Raw genomic sequence first — 11,845 nt, forward strand, 5'->3', positions numbered from 1 at the left:
GTGGCCTGGGCAGGGTCCCGTTAGGAGAGCAACGGGGTCTTTGTGGCCTTAACCCTGGGGCTGAGATCCACTCACCTGTTCCCTTGTAGTCCTGCCCCTTGTGCCTTTATGGACAGAACTTTCTAAGAACAGTGACCCCAGACATAAAAGCTGACTTCTGAAGTTCTCTCTCTCTCCCTCCCTCCCTCTGTCCCTACCTCCCTCCCTCCCTCTCTCTGTCTCTCTCCCTCTCCCTCCCTCCCTCTATTCCTCTCTCTCCATCCCTCTCTCTCCCTCCCTCTCTCTCCCTCTCCGTCCCTCTGTCTCTCCATCCCTCTCTCTCCCTCTCCCTCCCTCACCCCCTCTCCCTCCCTCTCTCCCTCTGTCCCTACCTCCCTCCCTCCCTCTCTCTGTCTCTCTCCCTCTCCCTCCCTCCCTCTATTCCTCTCTCTCCATCCCTCTCTCTCCCTCCCTCTCTCTCCCTCTCCGTCCCTCTGTCTCTCCATCCCTCTCTCTCCCTCTCCCTCCCTCACCCCCTCTCCCTCCCTCTCTCCCTCTGTCCCTACCTCCCTCCCTCCCTCTCTCTGTCTCTCTCCCTCTCCCTCCCTCCCTCTATTCCTCTCTCTCCATCCCTCTCTCTCCCTCCCTCTCTCTCCCTCTCCGTCCCTCTGTCTCCCTCCCTCCCTCTCCCTCCCTCTCCCCCTCTCCCTCCCTTCCTCCCTCTCCCTCTCTCTCTCTCCCCCCACCCCCCACTGTCCTGAAGCCTGTGTGAAGGTCAGTTGTGTCTGTGTTTTATTTTGGGTCCCTGCAAATTCACATGGCGACCTTAGTTCAGCTGCAGGCACTGGTCGGGGACAGCAGTGAAGGTCACTAATGACAATTGTGCTTCTTCTCCACCTGCCCAGGTGACTCACTGTTCCCCAGTGACACAGTGTGACATCCAAGGGCTGGACTCTCTCCTCTGTCCCCAGGGTGCAGCCAGCTCCCTTCCCGGCATCCCTTGTGGGGCCAGGTGCCTCTCAGAACCCCCCTCCCCCCACAGCCCTGCCCCTCTGTGTCCATTGGTTGCTCAGGGAAGCGTGCTGCCACCACCCCTGCCCTTCTCCCCACACTGACCACATCCCTGGACACTCTGACCTTCCAGCCCTTCCCAGTGCGTCCTCCCCACACCCTGCCTGGTCCTTCCTCCCCAGCTCCTCAGGAGGCTGCGTGGCCCCTTCTCTGGGCACCCAGGACCCACTCTGGCCAACAGCCATGGAAGCACAGGGTCCTGCTAATGGCAGGTGCCCCTAGGGCCTGCTGTCCTCGCAGGTCCTGCTGTCCTCCCAGGCCCTGGGTCCTGGGCTCAGCCCACAGGGCCACTCCGCATCCTCCCACCTCTGTTCTCGCCCCCCTCTGCGCCCAGTCACTCCACAGAGCACAGCGGTGGCCTCTGGTCTGAGCCATGTCACCCTGCTCCCTGTACCCCAGTCCCAGGTCCCTTCCTCAGGGATCCCCAGCCTGTCCCCCGCATCCCGCCGGCTTTGCCCAAACACCACCCACAGCCATGGCCCCAGAGCCTGCCGCCCTCCACCAGCTGCCCCCCTGCACCACCTCCGACAGCCACCTGTCAGTGCCATGTGTCCTCACCCACTGTTTATGATTGTTTCCATTCCTGCCACCTCTGCAGGGACGGCTGCTTGATGGCAGCTCCCAGGGAGACCCTGGGACAGGGAGGACCTCCACATCAGTGACGTCACAGCCCTAATCACGGGTGGACGCTACCCCCAACACCTGCAGGAACCTCACACACACACACACACTCACACACACACACTGGACCTGAAGGAGGACCAAGACGTGCAGAGGCAGGAGGGGGCGGAGCTGCGTGTCGGGAGCAGGGTCTGCACCTGCCAAGTCTCAGACCCCAGCAGCCTGGCCCTGAGGGTGTGGGGGTCTGCAGAGGAGGGAGGACGGCTCTGGGGAGAGTCCACAGCACGGCCCTGGGAGGCTCTCTCGTCCAGGCTCCCCTGTTCCCCTGTCACTGTGGGAACAGTAGAGGGGACACGCAGCTGGTCATGCCGTGGAGGAAGTGGGCACATGCTGGAGGCTGGTACGGGGTACAGATGGCGGGAGCTGAGTCGGACACAGTGAGCAGGGGAGACAAGGACCACAAGTGACCAGGGTCAGAGGGATAGACATGAGGGAGGCCAGGCTTAGGAGGAAAGAAAGGCCAGGTGCTGAGGGACCAGGGAGGTCAGCAAGGCCGAGGTGGGGACCCACCTGACTCTGCTGTAGAGACGGGGCCTGAGCCAGGGTCACAGGGGACCCAGGCAGGAAGGTGGGCTTCAGGACAGGAGGGACAGCTCATCTGTGGAGCTGGCCAACCTGTGGACATCAGAGGGGAGGGTCCCTGGGCATGTGGGAGGCTGAGACACTGCGTCACTGACCTGGGACTAACTGGTGAAAGCGTTTGCAAGCTCCTCTCCCATTGCTGGCCTAGCTGCCCTCTTCCTGGGGGACCTCACTCTGAGGGAAGAGACCAGGGCCTTCAGGGGGCAGCTTGGTGCAGTGGGCAGTGGTCCCTGCCCTGTCGCTGTCAGGGGCTGGAGGTGACTGAGGGAAGCCGAGGAGGCCTGGCCTGAAGCCCTCCTTGATGAGACCCACTTCCCCCACATTGGGCCAGAACTGGGGACAGACAGCGATGGTCCATGGCCCAAGCACTCGTTCTTGACCCCTTGGGTCCCCAGCGCTGGGACTCTGGGATTCAGTGCCAGAAGCCTGCCCTGCCCACACCTCCTCTCCACCCCTGGGCAGTGCTGACCTGAGCAAGATGAGGCAGAGGCCGAGGAGCAGGATCTTGACAGCCACCTCCCCGATGGCCACCAGGACCACCTGGGCCATGGGCCCTGACCTCCCTGCAGAAAAGTGGACAAGGCCAGAGTCACCTGCTAATCCACAACCCGAGTCCCTCCTCACACCTGAGGCCATGGACATGGCTCCTCCAGGCCTCCTCCATCCCTAGTGTGGGGCCATCAGCCCAGGCTGCCCCCAGGCCCTGACTGAACAGCAGCTGGACAGACAGGACAAACTTCCTCATTGTCACAACGAAGTCTTTCGTTAATCGATTTCACCATCAAGAAAATGAACAGACAACACACAGAACTGGAGCACAGAGTGGCCAGTCACAGGGTTGGGGGTGGACAGGTCATTGTCCAGTGTGTGGAAAACCCTCCTAGGGCTCCAGTGACCAAGGACGCAAACACCCAGGCTACAGCAGGATCCCAGGATTTGAAAACACCCCCTCTGAAGGGACCTACAAATGACCAAGACGTACAGGAAAATGTTCCCATCACCCACCATGGGGACCTTCATGCCAGTCAAAGCTGCAGTGAGTGTCCCCTTCACACCCACAGCAGAGCACAGTTTGCACAAAGGAAAACCCCAGTGTTGGTGACAGTGTGGAGAATTCAGGACGCGTGGACAAAGCTGGTGGGAATTCAGAGTGTCTGACGCTGGGGGAGGGGCTGTGCCTCCTGACACAGGGACAGTGACAAGAGCCTTGGTAGTTCCACCTGCAGGTTATACCCAAGGAACAGGAAACCCTTACTCAAAGCAAAACACCAGCCCTCCCACAAATGTTCATAATGGCCAAAGGGAGGGAACAGCCCTCCTGTCCATCAACTTGTGAATGGATGAGCAAACGTGGTCTTGCCACAATAGATACTGGACACTTGGGAAGGAATGCAGTGCTCCTCTGTGTTACAGGGAAGAACCTTAAATCACTGTCTGGTGAACGAGGCCAGAACAGAAGCCACTTTTGTGTGATTCCATTTCTATGCAACGTCCAGAGAGCAAATCCACAGAGACTAGATCAGGTTAGTGTTGGCCAGAGGAGGAGACCTGCTTCGTGGGTGCAGGGCTTCCTTCTGGGGTGATGGAAGTGCTCTGGGACTTCACAGAGGTTGTGGGTCACATCACTGCACAGGCACAAGATGCCACGTCTTGTGTAATGTGGATGGTGGTGGGTTTTATCTCAATAAAAATGTATGGATGTAAATTTATAAACTACAGGGAGATTGAAATTTGACCTGACATGGGCAGAGATCCAAGGGTTCTTCCAGGAGTAGAGGGTGTCGCTCAGTGGTGAGTAGGTCCTGAGCCCTGGGTTCAATCCCCAGCACCAGAAGCACAACCAGACAGGAGGTCCTCCCCACCCTGGCTTGGTGGACACCCTCACTGCCCCTCGCTGGTGGGAGTTACTGTCTCCACTCTGAGGGGAGAAGCACCTGGTCATGCTCCCAGAATGAGAAGAGCTTGGGACCCAGGTGCCTCTGGTTCAGGAGCTGAGCTCACTGAGTGCACACCCAGCTGTGGACGGAGGCTCAGGACCATCCACTGCCCACTCCTGTGGGCTGAATGGACTCAGAGCCAGGACGGCCAGTTGTGGAAGCTGCCCACAGAACAGGGTCCATCAGTGCTGTGGGACACCACCAGGAACATGGACCCTGAGTGCTACTGACATGCAGTGACCTCTCAGTCCTCAGGTGGACAATCCAAGGCTCAGCGCAGCTTTCATGGACACTGATCACTTCTGGGAGGGACCTAGGCTCTGGGGACAGCCTGCTGTGCGTGTTCTGCGTGTGCCCTGGACTGTGCCTCCTCCCACAAGCACTTAGATCAAAGCTGTTGGGGAATAAGAACAGGAGGCTGGAGGCGGGTCCAGGAGGAGGCTGGGAGGGGGCCTGGGAGCCCAGTTCTGCTGTGAGAGTGTCACCCTGTCCCCGTGGTGGTGAGGGGCAGGTGCTAGAGTCCCAGGCAGCCCAGGAGGGTGGGGACAGGTGCTCAAGGCAGTGGTGAGGCTGAGGGTGGGGAGTGGTCACTGGATTCCCCAACAAGGGGCTCTGTCACCAGGTTAGTCCAGCATGAGGGGGACCCAGCTCTGTCCTGAACTGAGGAGGCCCTGTTCCCCCAGCCCCAGCAAGGCCCCCCACTGCCTGGGCCAGCCCCTGGGGAGACACTGACTGCAGGGTTCTCTGCAGCATCTGGACAGGAAGGTGGTTTGTTTCCCCTTTTAGTTGGATTGAAGATGAGGCAGCACTCTCCACACCCACCCCATGACCACAGACACACAGAGGGACAGGCCTGTGTCCTCCAAGGTCCCTGACTCAACTAGGTCCCCAGGACATGAACAAAAATTGTCCTTAGCCCTGGGACCCAAGCCTCCTTCCCTGCCCCTCAAACCCCCAGGAATTTAGGTGTCCTGGCCCACTACTCACAGGTGACATTGAGCTGGATGGTTCTCTGTGTGGTCACACCAGCTGCAGGGAACTTCACCTGACAGGTGAGGTTGGTGCCATGGTCCTGGGGCCACAGGGTGAGGGTGGTTGGTCCCAGGGCCCAGGGAAGTGAGGGCAGCTGAATTCCAGGAGAAGGTGGGGGGCGTCCCCTGCTCACAGGCCCAGGGCACAGAGCAGGTCAGGTTGCTGGGACAGCAAGACTCCAGGGTCCCAGGGACGAGGATGTCAGGGGTGTGGGTCAGGGCTGGTGAGCAGAGGGGGACAGGCAGGGTCAGGAGGGAGGGTGGGAGGGGGGGCCTTGAGAGAAGCTCAGGCTATGACCCAGCTGCTCCCTGAGCCCCTAATGCTTGACCCCAACTCCCCCAGGGCAGGGTGCCACTGTCCTGTGACCTCCCTGAGGGTGGCCCAGAGCTGGAGCTGTACCTGTCACATGCACTGAGACTTGGTTTGCACAATAACTCCACTTGAACCTTCCTTTCTCCATCTAAAAGAAGTTCATGGCACTGTCACTGTCACAAGCCACTGTCAGATGCACAGAGTACTGTGTCTCTGATGCTCAGGGAGCAGTTGTTGGTTCCTGGGTCTGCGAGGAGGTGGAACTGACCCTGGGTCTCCTCCCGCCCTGTCCAATAAGGGTTGTTGGTGGCCACTGGAGAGTCGTGAGCTGTATTGGCCCCTGCTCAGAACCAGTAGCCGGATATGGGGCCACTCCCTGAGCTGGGGTAGAAGAAGCTACAGGGCACCAGGACACACAGACCCTCCTGCACCGTCACGGACTTGGGCACATCCACGCTGTGTTCTGGATCCTGAGGGGAGGGCCCCTGGGGAAGCCGAGGGTCATCACAGGGCACCCTCCTCAGCCCCTCTGCACAGGCCCCCTCCACTGCCCACAGCAGGGACAGCAGCAGCAGCAGCCGCAGCATCGGGAGGCAGAGGGTCCTGGGCTCCTGGGACTGAGCAGAGCAGCCAGAGCCTGCGGAGGGGAAGCTGCAGGACCCACGGAAGCTGGGGAGGGGCCGAGGCCTGGGCAATGACAGAAGAGGACCCTCAGGCCTGCCCTCCAGGGGAATTGCCCTTCTGCACAGAATGGACGGAAACCCCACCTCCAGGGCCCAGAGACCCACTCAGAGGGGGACCAGGGCCCGTGTGCCCTTTCTCTGGGCTTCCTGGATTCCAGGGGCCTGGGCGGGAAATGTGTGCACCGCCCACCGTTCCTTTAGGATCAGCCATGCACATCCTGTCTGGGGGTCAGACAGGGACCTCTGAGGTCCTCTGAGCCCCAAGAGGTGGAACACCACGTCTAGGAGTGCTCCTGCCCAGGCTGAGGTGCTGCTGTGCCCCTTATTTTGCACCAGGAAGTGGTCCCTCCCTGGGTTGGCATGAGGAAGTCACAGGGTGGTCCAGGCTGTCTCTCAGCCTTGCTCAATTCCACCCCTAGGACCCCTGGCCACCTGGGCAGGCACTTCATAATACTTGACTGGGACATGGCGGAGCTCCTGCCCCCTAGTGGGTGGAGGCCAGAGATGCGGCTACCATCTGACCCTGCAGAGAGCAGTCCCCCAGCGTCAGGTCAGCAGGGTCAGGAGCACCAGGTGGAGGAGCCCTAGAGGCAGCCTGTGCAGCCAGGTGTGGGCATCGGGGGCTAGAAGGCGGGCAGCGTCCTGGTGACGGGTGGAGGCAGCCATGGCTCCCTCACTCCCAGTGAACACAGTGGCTTCTGCTCTCTGGCCTCAGAGCCCAGCAGCCGGCTCCGTCCACGCCCTCGAGGGCCCCCCCAGGCCGGGACTCAGACAAGCTGCCAACGAGCACTGAGCTGTGGGTCGGGGCCTCCTGTGAGACGGGACGTGGTCTGTCCTCTCCGGGGACTGGAGGGGTATTCCCAGAGACAGGGCCCTGCCGGGGGGCGACCTGGCCAGGGGCAGAGCTGGGCGGGGCCTCCTCGGCGCCCGCCTCCTCCCTGCTCACCTGCCCTTCTCACCAAGGTGGGGCTCAGCCCGCCTGCAGGTCCTTTCTCATCTCTCACCTGCCAGCACCCCGGCCTGCCGCACCTGGTCACGCTGTCCCCCATGGAGCCCACACCTGCGGCTGCTGACAGCTGCGTGATGCTCTGAGAGGAACGTCCCCGTCACCACCTGTTCCTGTGCTGAAGTCCTAACCCTGAGGTGATGGAGTTCAGGGGTGGGGCCTCGGGAGTGGAGCCCTCCTGAGTGGGTCACTGTCCTTGGAGTAGAGAAGCACCTTGGCCCTCCCACCACGGGAGGCCACTGTGAGCAGGGGCCACGTGGACCAAGAGGGCCCTCGCCACACAGACCCACTGGTGCACTGCTCTGCCCACTGCCAGGGCGGAGAAGGGTCCTGCCTCCTCCATCCTCAGCGCAAACCTCTGCCCCGAGCTGGGTGTGATGGTGGACAGGGCGGCCCAGGAAGGTCTTCTCTGTGGGGTTGATTTCATACGTCACCTGCCTGAGCCAAGGGCTGGCCTAACAGTATGTGGATGTGTCCTTCCCCTCCTCCCACACGGGGGTCTCTGCTGAGTGTCCCAGGAGCTGAGTTTGGCCGTCTCCAACACGATGCAGCGTTTGCAGGTGCTGAACAGCACGTGGTTCCCATCCGTGTCCTCAGTTTTATGTTTTAGGTAGCAGTTTAAAATCCATCTGATTTAAATTAAAGCAGAGTAGACTCATTTTCAGAGCTGGTTTGGCTCTCAGAACACTGGAAGCCCCAGACCTTCCCCTCGCCCCGCCCCTTCCCTTGTGATGGACATCTCACTTTGGCATGGAACATGGGTTACAGTGAAGAAATCATTATTGGTCCTTTACCGATGAGTCAAGTCCATAGCTGATTTGTGCTGCCCACTGCCCTCCTCCCTGGCCCCACAGGACGCCACATCGCCTTCAGCCTTGTGTCCTGGCTTCCCTGGGCTGGGCTGGCCTGGGTGGTTCTGAGCTGCAGGGGCAGGTGACTTTAGGACGCCCTCTACTGGAACTTCCTGGTGCTTTCCTCCTGTTCAGTCTGGGGCCAAGCATTTGGAGAAGAATTGAGCTGTTCACTTTATTCTCTCAAAAATGGAAGTCAAGTGTGCATCTGGGATCTTAGCAAGTAAAAAAGTAAATTAAAGGACTGATTTGGAGTATGGGCCAGGTCTCTGAGAGAAGCTAGGCTAAAGGCTTTTCAGCAACGGTCCTGGATGAATGTTCAAGTTTATCATTGGTCAGAGAATAAATAGCAATTCTCAATTGCATTACCTGTTAGAGGCAGACTCACTCTCATGACAGAGATATGCCCCTAGCACACTAAATCTGACTGTTATATGGATCACCTATTTGTATTTAATAACAATGTCTAACCATGAAAAAATATTTGCATTCCATTCTGAGGATATTTTTCATTGTGACTTTAAAATTCTCCTATGGGTTTAATTTTGGAGACATCTTCCAGGAGGATTGGAAACTTGTGTTCAAGGAAAACTGACCTAGTATTTAGAATGAAAAGCACATGCACACACTGGGACACACGCATTGGTCACACACATGCTAAGCCCAGTGACAATATCCAAGGAAGGGAACCCAGTTCCACAACCCTGACCCCTCCAAGGCATGAAGACATGCAGTTGATTTATTTTAGGCATAAAGAAAATACAAACATTTGCATTTCAATTTTGTTCAGAGACAATTCTCAGAAGAAGTGTCAAGTTGCTGTGAAAAGGAGTAAGATTTGTTCTGAAATGCTCCTTGGAGAAGAGAGGAGAGTCGGGCTACAGTTGAAAACTCAATTCCTGATGGCAATGAACAACAATACCTGGGGTTGAACTCTGGGGCACTCGGCCACGGAGCCACATCCCCAGCTCTATTTTGTGTTTTATTGAGAAACAGGGTCTCACAGAGATGCTTAGCACCTCACTTTTGCTGAGGCTGGTTTTGAACTCGTGATCCTCCTGTCTCAGCCTCATGAGAGCCTGAGATTACAGGTGTGCGCCCCCACACCCAGCACAAATGCAGTCTGGATTCACTTCTGTGGAGTGTGCCAAATAAAACCAACACTGTCTCCTTCCTTCCTGTCTGTGCTGAGGTTATTGCATGGCTCCCAGGAAGTTGAAGCTCAAAAGGGAAGTAGAGAGAGATTGTGGTGAGTCATGGAGACTTGCAGGCTCACAGAGCATGAGTCAGCCAAGCCTTGGTAGGTTTCAGGAGTTTCTTCTTAGTAATCATCGAAAACGTGTCGCCCATAGAAAAACAGCTTCCAGCAGGTAAAACAGAGCACATGGGCACAAACCAGACCCCCATCTCCTGGACAGAGCCCACTGGAGGTCTCCAGGGGCACAACACCACTGGTCAGATGGGGACAGGTTTGGTGTGGACATGTCACTGTCACCTGTCAGGACAGGCATGCTACGACCTTCAGCTGCCCTTGGACATTTGCTGTTTCTGGATCTTCATCTCCTGGACCCCACATCTGCTGTCGCAGCCTCTCCCACAATGTGTGCGCCAGGTCCAGGAACCACCACCATGGAATCAATGTTCTCACAAAAGTCCCAGTTGTCACCCGTCCATTATGACTTTATGCTTTTTTAAATGAAAAAAAAAATGCACCAATCTCTTGCCTGGGACATCTGCGGTAGACGTGGCTCTGGTGGACGGACTCCAGGTGTCCATGAAGAAGGCCCGTCTCCCCCTCGATTTTCCTCGCTGCTGTTGGTTCTTGTTCCTCTGGTCGTTGACTTCATTCTGCCTAGTTTCAGATCTCGGGTTTATAAAGGTTTGGCCGAGGTGTCCACTCTAAGACAAGGACCTGGGGCCACAGAAAGATCTGGCAGCTTTCCTTCTGTAGCGGAGCCCCCTGTGCACCCAACGCAGGTGAGTACTGTGGTGAGGGCCCCTCTGCTGCCCACCCAGGGCTACAGGGCTCAGCTCTGCCTCCCGGGACCCATCCTCTTTTTCCACCCAGTGCTTCCTGCTGCCTGGCTCTGACCCTGCCCGCCAGAGACTCTCCTGCCTCAAGACTTACAGTCTCACTAAGGAGGAAAGAGAGTGACAGGGCACACTTGGTGCTGTTAATGCTGTGGTTGGTGATGTTATTCTACTGTCCCCTGTTCCTCGTCTTCTCTGAAAGCTGGTTGGGGGCTCCTGACTCTCCCCATCTTTATCCAATTCCTGCTCCAGGAGGAATTCCTCCCAGGAGGATGCACAACAAGGTCAAGGAGGCTGTTTCCCCTAACACCCGGCTTCACCTGGTGGTGTGAGGCTTTGGGGGTGACGGGGCTTTTCCAGAAAGGTGGGGGGAGGCAAGAACACCCCCTGCCTTCCTCTCCCCAGATATCACGAGTTACCATTCCTGTAGGCTGCAGGCCTGATAACAGGGAGGGGCAGGGGTACAGCAGGTCCACTCTGGCTGTGCTGGGCCGCACTTTGCCCTGGGAGGGACTGTGACGTTTTGCTATTTTGATAAACAAGAAGGAACAGCATTAGACCCCAGAAGGAGGTTAAAGTTTCCTTGGGGCTTCTCACCAAGTTCCCACCTGTCCCTGGGTGGTCACTGGATGCCACCACTCCTGACTAAAGGGACAGGTTTCAGATGACACAGACCAAGTCATGGAGAATCCAAGAAGGGGTAGGCCAGGCCCAGTCGGGGGTCCCCTGAGGAAGGAGCGTGAGTTCCTGAGGGTGGAGGCATCTTCTGGATGATGCCTGCTGAGATTCATGTGGTCCACCTGTGATGATCAGAGTTTGTAAGGTTTATGAACAATAACAAGATTTAAACCCTGGACTATAACAACTTTAGAGCCAGGTTTGGGAGTTCATGATTTTGATAACTGGGTGCTGATATGTGTCACCAACATAGCCACAGACTTCCCTCTGCACGGTGCAATCCTGGGGTTTTGAAGTTCTCAGACAACCATCCGTCACCAGGGACATCCCGTTCCTGTACCCTGTTTGCATCCAGTCCCATATTGCTTAAGGACCCAGTTAGGTATGGGAAATGTGTCCCGGGGCAGTTTGTTACAGTGTGAACAGCGTAGAGTGCACTCACAAACACCCACATGGTGTAGCCTATGACCTGCCTAGTCACACACACACTCATGCACACTCATCCACATTATAGAACAAGTTATATTATGTGTAACAAGTTCCTCTAGATACACCAGGACTGCAAACAGTTACATTATGTACATGCACACAAACACTATATGTAACAAGTGACATTGTATATATGGAGCTTATTGCTTCTAGGGTCACTATAAACAAAACATCAGATTAAATTACACACACACAAAAGGAAAAAAAAACAAAGAAAGACAATGATGTGGTCAAGACACACAGGACCTGGGCCGTTGGGAGGCTGCAGGCGTGAGGGGCATTCTGCCCCACGGGAGTCAGTTTTTTGTAAGTGGAAGTGCAGGCTGAAATGACGATGTGAAGTTGAGCACAGGGAACACGTCAGCCCCAACACAGGGTCAGTCACCTCTGTACCATGCACTATATGTCACCTGGCTTGCGGGTGGCTTTCGGGACGTGGGCTGGTTTACACTGGCCCCACCACAAACGTGGATAATGCCCTGTGGTAGGAGGTGGTGATGGCCGCACGGTCAC

The 11,845-nt window shown here is 57.1% G+C and overlaps 1 pseudogene; it reads right to left on the reverse strand.

The window, feature by feature from the left end:
• Window positions 1-2,457: 2,457 nt before the first annotated feature.
• Window positions 2,458-6,269, reverse strand: LOC124107798 (myeloid cell surface antigen CD33-like; annotated as a pseudogene).
• Window positions 6,270-11,845: the final 5,576 nt, after the last annotated feature.

The sequence above is a fragment of the Marmota monax genome, unplaced genomic scaffold (assembly GCF_021218885.2).
Source record: "Marmota monax isolate L192 unplaced genomic scaffold, Marmota_monax_Labrador192_F-V1.1 WCK01_AAM20220418_F8-fsc00160, whole genome shotgun sequence".
NCBI lineage: Eukaryota > Metazoa > Chordata > Mammalia > Rodentia > Sciuridae > Marmota > Marmota monax.